The sequence below is a fragment of the Hylobates moloch genome, unplaced genomic scaffold, assembly GCF_009828535.3.
Source record: "Hylobates moloch isolate HMO894 unplaced genomic scaffold, HMol_V3 SCAFFOLD_1284, whole genome shotgun sequence".
NCBI classification, from domain to species: Eukaryota; Metazoa; Chordata; class Mammalia; order Primates; family Hylobatidae; genus Hylobates; species Hylobates moloch.
Window position 1 is genome coordinate 3,539 of NW_026653559.1, and position 8,661 is coordinate 12,199.

Here is an 8,661-nt window from a genome sequence, read left to right on the forward strand (position 1 = left end):
GGCGATGTGGTGTCCAAGATGGAGGTGTGTGTCCAAGATGGCGGTGTGTGTCCAAGATGGCGGTGTGTGTCCACGATGGCGGTGTGTGTCCTGTGTGTCCAAGATGGCGGTGTGTGTCCACGATGGCGGTGTGTGTCCACGATGGTGGTGTGTGTCCCAGATGGCAGTGTGTGTCCACGATAGCGATGTGGTGTCCAAGATGGCGATGTGGTGTCCAAGATGGCGGTGTGTGTCCAAGATGGCGGTGTGTGTCCAAGATGGCGATGTGGTGTCCAAGATGGAGGTGTGTGTCCACGGTGGTGGTGTGTGTCCCAGATGGCGGTGTGTGTCCAAGATGGCGATGCTTCTGCTCTGTCAGAGGGGAGATGCGGAGTTCCCTGGGCCCTGGCAGGGTGTGGCAGCCAGGGGCAACCCCACTGGGGGCATTTACCACCATCATTCCTGACCCCACAGTCTCTGCGGGGGTCACTACCTCTAGGCCAGGCCTCCCCAGGGACGGTGTCATCTCTTCCTAGGTACCAGGGATTGATTTAGAGCCGTCATTGCCTCCCTTCCCACAGCTATCATTGCTGGCATTTTTCCGGAATTTCCTGTGGGCAGGATGGTTTTAGTACTCTGCCCCAACCTTCAGGTCTCCGGGAACCCTCTGACACTGTTGGCTCGTGGGTTCAGGGCCCAAGTCAATACTTCCCTGCTGGCCTATTTGTTCCTGGCTTCTTCCTTTGCCAGTCTCTTCTGTTGAGAGCCAAGAAGGCCGCTGGTCAGTCCCCAAAGGCCCCTGGTGAGTCCCCGGCTCCCCAGCCACACTTAGGGAAAGCTCAGCAGATGGATGAGCTCACCCAGGAGAGGGTCGGGGAGTATAGCAAACGTCTCCTGCAAACCTCGCACGTCCCACTCTCTTTTCTTAGGGTCTTTTGTCGACCCTCCTGACCCCTTTCTCCTGTTGCAGGGTCTCAGGTTTGAGGTGTTCCCCTCCAAGTTTAAAGAGAAGCTGGACAAAGCCTCCTTCGCCACTCCATATGGGTACGCCATGGAGACCGCCAAGCAGAAGGCCCTGGAGGTGGCCAACCGGATGCACCAGGCAAGGGGCCCCTGCCCTTCGGCGCCCATGAAAATTCCTTTGCTACGATGAGGGGATTTGCAGGTGGTAAATATACATGATACAAATAAACGTCATTCAGAAGATGCAATTGGTGCCACAGTTTAGCTATTACTATGTTATAATATAATGCAGTATTGCAAGGAACCTAATAGTATCATTTACGATATAGAATTAATGTAGCTTATATGTTACTATGTGTTATAATAGTCTCTCGCAATTGATATCATAGTATCATTTATGATACAGAATTAATATAGCTTATCTATTACTATGTGTTATAATATTCTCTTGCAATTAATAGTATCATTTATGGTATACGCTTAATGTACTGTATCTATTACTATGTGTTATAATATTCTACAATTAATATAATACTATTATTTATGATATAGAATTATGTAGCTTATTACTGTGCCACTAATATCAGATTGCAATTAATTAATATAACATCTTTTTTTTTTTTTTATTTTGAGACAGAGTCTCGCTCTGTCCCCCAGGCTGGAGTGCAGTGGCGCGATCTTGGCTCACTGGAAGCTCCGCCTCCCGGGTTCACGCCATTCTCCTGCCTCAGCCTCTCCAAGGAGCTGGGACTACAGGCGCCCGCCACCACGCCCGGCTAATTTTTTTTTTTTGTATTTTTAGTAGAGACAGGGTTTCACTATATTAGCAAGGATGGTCTCGATCTCCTGACCTCGTGATCCGCCCGCCTCGGCCTCCCAAAGTGCTGGGATTACAGGTGTGAGCCACCGCACCCCACCAACATCATTTATAATATAGAATTACGTAGTTTATCTGTTGCTATATGCTACAATGCAATATACGATTATAATTAATATACTAGTATCATTTAGGATTTAAGATTCATGTAGCTTATCTGTTACTATGTTTGAATATTGCAATTAATACAGTAATATCAGTTACGATATAGAATTAACATCTATTACTGTGTGTTGTGATACACAGAATATCTGTTACTGTGTGACACTATGGAATATACTATGACAATTAATATAATTGTATCATAACGTAGAATTATGTCATTTATCTGTTACTATATGCTCCTGTGTAATACACTATTATTTTAGTAGAGATGGGGCTTTACCATGTTGGCCAGGCTGGTCTGCAACTCCTGACCTCAGGTGATCCACCCGCCTCAGCCTCCCAAAGTGTTGGGATTACAGGCGTGAGCCACCGCGCCCCTCTGTAATACGCTATTATAATTAATACACTACTGTCATTTAGGATGTAGAATTAATGTGGCTTATCAATTACTATATGTTATATAATATATGACCCTAACATAACATCAGTCACAATATATAAAATTAACATAGCTATTACTCTGTGTTGTAACGTGCTGTTACAATGAATATAATACTATCATTTAGGATACAGAGTTAATGTAGCTTCCCAGTTGCTGTGTGTTATCATGTAATACACCATTGCCATTAATATAAGAAATACATTAGAGGGCCAGGTGCAGTGGCTCACGCCTGTCATCCTAGCACTTTGGGAGGCTGAGGCGGGCGGATCACGAGGTCAGGAGTTCAAGACCATCCTGGCTCACACGGTGAAACCCCGTCTCTACTAAAAACACAAAAAATTAGCCGGGCGTGGTGGCAGGTGCCTGTAGTCCCAGCTACTCCAGAGGCTGAGGCAGGAGAATGGCGTGAACCGGGGAGGCGGAGCTTGCAGTGAGCCGAGGTCACGTCACTGCACTCCAGCCTGGGTGACACAGTGAGAGTCCGTCTCAAAAAAAAAAAGAAAGAAAGAAAGAAAGAAATACATTAGCAGTAAGGCTGTTGTGAGTAGTGCTGTGAAGAGAAGAGTATTGATTGTGGGTTTTGGCAGTGCAGAGCTTAGGGAGACCAGTGCCGGGGGGAGCTAAGGTCAAAGCTGCACGCAGATGTCCTGTGACTGCCTGTTGCTCTGAGGCTGAATTTTCAACCTGGATTTGTTTTATCGTCCTAAGTACCTTTTTCTTTTTCTTTCTTTCCTTTTTTTTTTTTTTTTTTTCTTTTTTTGGAGACTGAGTCTCACTCTGTCACCCAGGGTGGAGTGCAATGGTGCAACCTTGGCTCACTGCAACCTCCGCCTCCCGGGTTCAAGAGATTCTGCTGCCTCAGCCTCCTGAGTAGCTGAGATTACAGGTGCCCGACTAATATTTTGTATTTTTAGTAGAGACGGGGTTTCACCATCTTGGCCAGGCTGGTCTCGAACTCCTGACCTCAGGTGATCCACCCGCCTCGGCCTCCCAGAGTGCCAGGATGACAGGTGTGAGCCACTGCACCTAAGTACCTTTTTCTGAAATTACACTGAACGGATCAAAAACCTTTTGGCCTTAATTCTGGGTAACTCAGGGAGGTTTGGGGCCCCTGAATCAGACCGTACGTGCCCCGCTGGAAGAACAAAAGCTTACAGAAGAGGCATTCTGTTTCCTGTACTGCCCGTGAGATGCTCCGTTGAGTGCCTGACCCCTGATCACGCAGCCCCTGTGGGCCCTGGCCTCACCCACGTTCCAGCCCCTGCCGGGCGACCACCTGGGGGACCCACTCGTGTCCTTGCCCATGACCTTCAGCGCCCCCAGCTTCACCTTCCAAAGTGGGCCTGGCTTTGCCCCTGCGATGCTGTTTCACGCCCGTACCAGCGGGAAAACTTCTCTGTGCGACCCACGGCATATCACCGCTAAACCAGAATCTGGCTTTCTTGCAGAAGGACCTGCGGACCCCCGACGTGGTCATTGGAGCGGACACCATCGTGGTGAGTGCAGCCAGCGTCGCTCCTTTCTAACGTCCGATTCGGTTTTCATCTGCCTGTTCTGGATGTTCCGGATTCCTCTGAAGACAGCAGTGGACTCGCTTCTGGAAACTCCCATCACCACCTACCAGCAGACGAGGGGCCTAAAGGCACGGGAAGGGGCCAGGGGCCGTGGCTCACCCCTGTCATCTCAGCATTTTGGTAGGCCGAGGCGGGCAGATCACCTTAGGTCATGAGTTCGAGATCAGCCTGACCAACATGGTAAAACCCCATCTCTACTGAAAATACAAAAATTAGCCAGACGTGGTGGCTAATTGATAGTATCATAAATGATACTACGTTATCAATTGCAAGAGAATATTATAACACATAGTAACAGATAAGCTACATTCTATCTAATATTGGATTGCAATTAATATAACATCGTTTATAATATAGAATTATGTAGTTTATCTGTTGCTATATGCTACAATGCGATATTCAATTACAATTAATATACTACTATCATTTAAGATTTAAGATTCATGTAGCTTATCTGTTATTATGTTTGAATATGATATTGCAATTAATATAGTAATATCAGTGCATATCATAAATGATACGGAATACAGACTGCGCCTGTACTCCCAGGTACTCAGGAGGCTGAGGCAGGGGAATCGCTTGAACCCAGGAGGCGGAGGTTGCAGTGAGCCGAGATGGTGCCACTGCACTCCAGCCTGTGTGACAAGAGTGAGACTCCACCTCAAAATAAAAAGACACAGGAAGGTACACAGTTCTGGAGGCTAGAAGCCGCAAATCACGGTGTCTGTAGGGTTTGTTCCTTCCAGAGGTACTGAGGGGAAGTTGGTCTTGGTCTGTCTCCAGCTCCTGGAGGCTGTTGGCAACCCATTGTATCCTTTGGCTCATGGCCCTGTGGTTCCTATCTGTGCCTCCATGTCCGTGTGGCCTTCTCCCTCTGGGTGTCTGTGTCCAAATTTTCCCTCTTCTTCTTTTTTTTTTCTTTTTTTTTTTTTTTTTGAGACAGAGTCTCACTGTGTTGCCCAGGCTGGAGTACAGTGGTGTGATCTTGGCTCACCGTGACCTCTGCCTCCCGGGTTCAAGCGATTCTCCTGCCTCAGCCTCCTGAGTAGCTGGGATTACAGGCGCCCGCCACCACACCCGGCTAATTTTTGTATTTTTAGTAGAGACGGGGTTTCACCATGTTGGCCAGGCTGGTCTCAAACTCCTGACCTCAAGTGATCCACCTGCCTCAGCCTCCCATAGTGCTGGGATGACAGGCGTGAGCCACCGCACCCGGCTGAAATTTTCCCGTTCTTATAACAACACCACTCATAAACTGCCCACCCTAATTCTGTCCACCCGCATCTTAATTACATTGGCAAAGATCCATTTCTCTTTTCTTTTTGAGACAGAGTCTCACTCTGTCGCCGCAGCTGGAGTACAGCGGCATGATCTCAGCTCATGGCAACCTCCACCTCCCAAGTTTAAATGATTCTCCTGCCTCAGCCTCCCGAGTAGCAGGGACTACAGGTGCGTGCCACCACACGTGGCTAATTTTTTGTATTTTTAGTAGAGACCGGGTTTCACCATGTTGGCCAGGCTGGTCTCGCACTGTTGACCTCGTGATCTGCCCACCTCGGCCTCCCAAAGTGCTGGGATTACAGGCGTGAGCCACCACGCCCGGCCCATGTCTTTTGTTTATAAGCCACCCAGTCTATGGTATTCTGTGATAGCAGCCTGAAATGGACTAAGACACCCCATAAGAAGAAAAGATGAGGACACAGACACACACAGAGGGACGACCCTGTGAGGACACAGGGAGAAGACGGCGTCTCCAAGCCCAGGAGAGAGGCCTCAGAGGAACCAGTCCTGCCCACACCTTGATCTCGCCCTTCCAGTCTCCACGACCATAGGAGAATAAATTTCTGTAGTTTAAGCCACCCGGGTTATAGGACTTTGCTATGGTGGCCCGGTCAGACTAATACATCTACTTTTAAGTACATACCCAAAAGGATTCAAAACAGGTGTTCCACCAAAAACTTCTACATGAATGTTCACAGCAGCACTATTCACAACAGCTAAAAGGCAGAAACAGCTTAAGTGTCTGTCAGTGGACAAATGGGTAATTACATAGTCCATCCACACACAGTGGAATACTATGCAGCCATGAACAGGAACGAGGCCGGCTGGGCACGGTGGCTCACGCCTGTAATCCCAGCACTTTGGGAGGCCGAGGAGGGCGAATCACCTGAGGTCAGGAGTTCGAGAGCACCCTGGCCCAACAAGGCGAAACCCCGTCTGTACTAAAAATACAAAAATTAGCTGGGCGTGGTGGTGGGCGCCTGTAATCCCAGCACTTTGGGAGGCCGAGGCAGGTGGATCACGAGGTCCAGAGATCAAGACTATCCTGGCTACCATGGTGAAACCCCGTCTCTACTAAAAATACAAAAAATTAGCCGGACGTGGTGCCGGGCGCCTGTAGTCCCAGCTACTCGGGAGGCTGAGGCAGGAGAATGGCGTGAACCCGGGAGGCGGAGCTTGCAGTGAGCCGAGATTGTGTCACTGCAGTCCAGCCCAGGCGACAGAGCGAGACTCCGTCTCAAAAAATAAATAAATAAATAATAATGAAAATTAGCTGGGCATGGTGGTGGTGCACACCTGTAATCCCAGCTACTCGGGAGGCTGAGGCAGGAGAATCGCTTGAATCCTGGAGGCGGAGGTTGCAGTGAGCCGAGACTGCGCCACTGCACTCCATCCTGGGCGACAGAGTGAGACTCCATCTCAAAAAAAAAAAAAAAAGAAAAGGAACAAGGCTGCGAAACAGACTGCAACATGGATGAACGTTGAGGACGTCACACTCAGTGACAGAATCCAGCCACAGAGGACCACACATTGCCGGATTCCATTACTACGCCATGTCCGCAACAGGCAAACGCACAGTGAAAGAAAGAGGATGGGCGGTTACCAGGATCTGGGGAGGGGCGTTGGGGAGGGACAGCTGCGTGGGGACAGGGTCTCCTTCTGGAGTGAACAGAACATTCTGGAACCAGAACATTCTGGAACCAGGCAGGTAGTGGTGGTACAACATGATAACTCCGGTTAGTTGTTTGAAACGGCGACTCTCGGGACGTGTCAACTTCATTTCCATAAAAACAAGTGACTTCTGTGAATGGGACTGTGGGGCTTGCACAGGCCTGACGTAGGCAGGGGAACCGACTCCCTCCGTTCCCTTCCTCTCGCAGACGGTCGGAGGGCTGATTCTGGAGAAGCCGGTGGACAAGCAGGACGCCCACAGGATGCTCTCCCTGTAAGCACCGTGTTGGCCTCAGAGCCGTCTCGGGTTCTGGGCCGCAGAGTAGCTGTGATATCCGGCCGGGTGTCCCGGGGAGCAGGGTGGATCTGTCTCAGCTCTGCAGTCTGAGCTTTTCGGTCTGTGCTCGTCTGTCTGAGCTGTGCTGTCTGAGCTGTGCTGCCTGAGCTGTGCTGTGTGAGCTGTGCTGTCTGAGTTGTGCTGTCTGAGTTGTGCTGTCTGAGCTGTGCTGTCTGAGCTGTGCTGTCTGAGTTGTGCTGTCTGAGCTGTGCTGTCTGAGTTGTGCTGTCTGAGTTGTGCTGTCTGAGCTGTGCTGTGTGAGTTGTGCTGTCTGAGCTGTGCTGTCTGATCCGTGCTGTGTGAGCTGTGCTGTCTGAGTTGTGCTGTCTGAGCTCTGCTGTCTGAGCTCTGCTGTCTGAGTTGTGCTGTGTGAGCTGTGCTCCGTAAGCTGTGCTACGTGAGCTGTGCTGTCTGAGCTGTGCTGTGTGAGCTCTGCTGTCTGAGCTGTGCTGTCTGATCTGTGCTGTCTGAGCTGTGCTGCGTGAGCTGTGCTGCGTGAGCTGTGCTGTCTGATCCGTGCTGTCTGATCCGTGCTGTCTGATCCGTGCTGTCTGATCCGTGCTGTGTGAGCTGTGCTGCGTGAGCTGTGCTGTCTGATCCGTGCTGTCTGATCCGTGCTGTCTGATCCGTGCTGTCTGAGCTGTGCTCCATGAGCTGTGCTGTCTGAGCCATGCTGTGTGAGCTGTTCTGTCTGACCCCTGCTGTCTGAGCCCTGCTGTGTGAGCTGTGTTGTCTGAGCCCTGCTCTCTGAGCTATGTAGGGAGGCAGGCACTGTCCCTCCATGCTCATCCTTGTCTAGGATTCTGCAGCACCGATCCCAGAGTGTCTCATGCCCACTGCAGACTGTTGGGGTCACGAGAAGTTGGCAGTGCCCTGTCCTTCCCACTGGGCGTCCTGGATGTGATCTCATAGCCTGGCACCTCATTGCCATCCCAGGACATGGAAGAGACGCACCCCCCGCCTGCCATAGGCCCAGCTGAGAGCTGCCTGGCCTGGGGCCTCCCGTCAGGACCACTGCTGGTGGGATTTGTGACCCCTTCCCCGGCCTCTCCGTAAAGGTTTCCCTGGAGACCCCACAGCGGGACGATCGGGGAGAAGAGGTTGGGGACGGAGCCAGGACCAAGGACGCCTTGCTGCCTCCCTGGTTTTGAGAAACTCGTTTTGTAGCTCCCACGAGTCACAGCACGGTCACGTGGTCACCGGTTGTGTCTTGCAGGTTGAGCGGGAGAGAACACAGCGTGTTCACAGGCGTCGCGATTGTCCAGTGCACCAGCAAAGGTAACTGCGGCCCGGGGATCGGGTTCCCCCAGAGGCTGCAACAAGAACCTGGGACATTCTCGGGACCCTGGGCTTGAGGGGGGAGGAGGACAGTTGCCCACCCCCCATCCCCAGAGGGGTTTGTGCGTATGTCCTGCTTGAGACAGTTGTCGGC

The 8,661-nt window shown here is 50.8% G+C and overlaps 1 long non-coding RNA gene across 1 annotated transcript; it reads left to right on the forward strand.

Annotated features, from left to right (window-relative positions):
* Positions 1–1,110: 1,110 nt before the first annotated feature.
* LOC116464684 (uncharacterized) lies at positions 1,111–8,509 on the forward strand. The gene is made up of 4 exons (XR_009212289.1): positions 1,111–1,144; positions 3,815–3,862; positions 7,102–7,166; positions 8,446–8,509. It is a non-coding gene; the product is annotated as an uncharacterized LOC116464684 (long non-coding RNA).
* The last annotated feature ends 152 nt before the right edge of the window (positions 8,510–8,661 follow it).